The following is a 209-nucleotide window of genomic DNA, read 5'->3' as shown; positions in this document are numbered from 1 at the left end:
CAAAACCATATGACTCAATGAATTCTTCTACTAACCTTGTAAGCTTCCATCAGGAAAAAGGTCTTTAATAAGTTTTTAGAGCTCAGCACTTGGTATCAATTTGTTACTGGCAGAAATAGCAGACTCTGATTGGCAACTCTTCTACTGGTTTTTTCTTTCTAATTGCACCCATGTCTAGTGAGTCCACCAGCTAAAGACTGGCCTATAAA

The sequence above is a fragment of the Mercenaria mercenaria genome, chromosome 19 (genome assembly GCF_021730395.1).
Source record: "Mercenaria mercenaria strain notata chromosome 19, MADL_Memer_1, whole genome shotgun sequence".
Lineage (NCBI taxonomy): Eukaryota > Metazoa > Mollusca > Bivalvia > Venerida > Veneridae > Mercenaria > Mercenaria mercenaria.
This window is presented reverse-complemented; position numbering follows the sequence as displayed.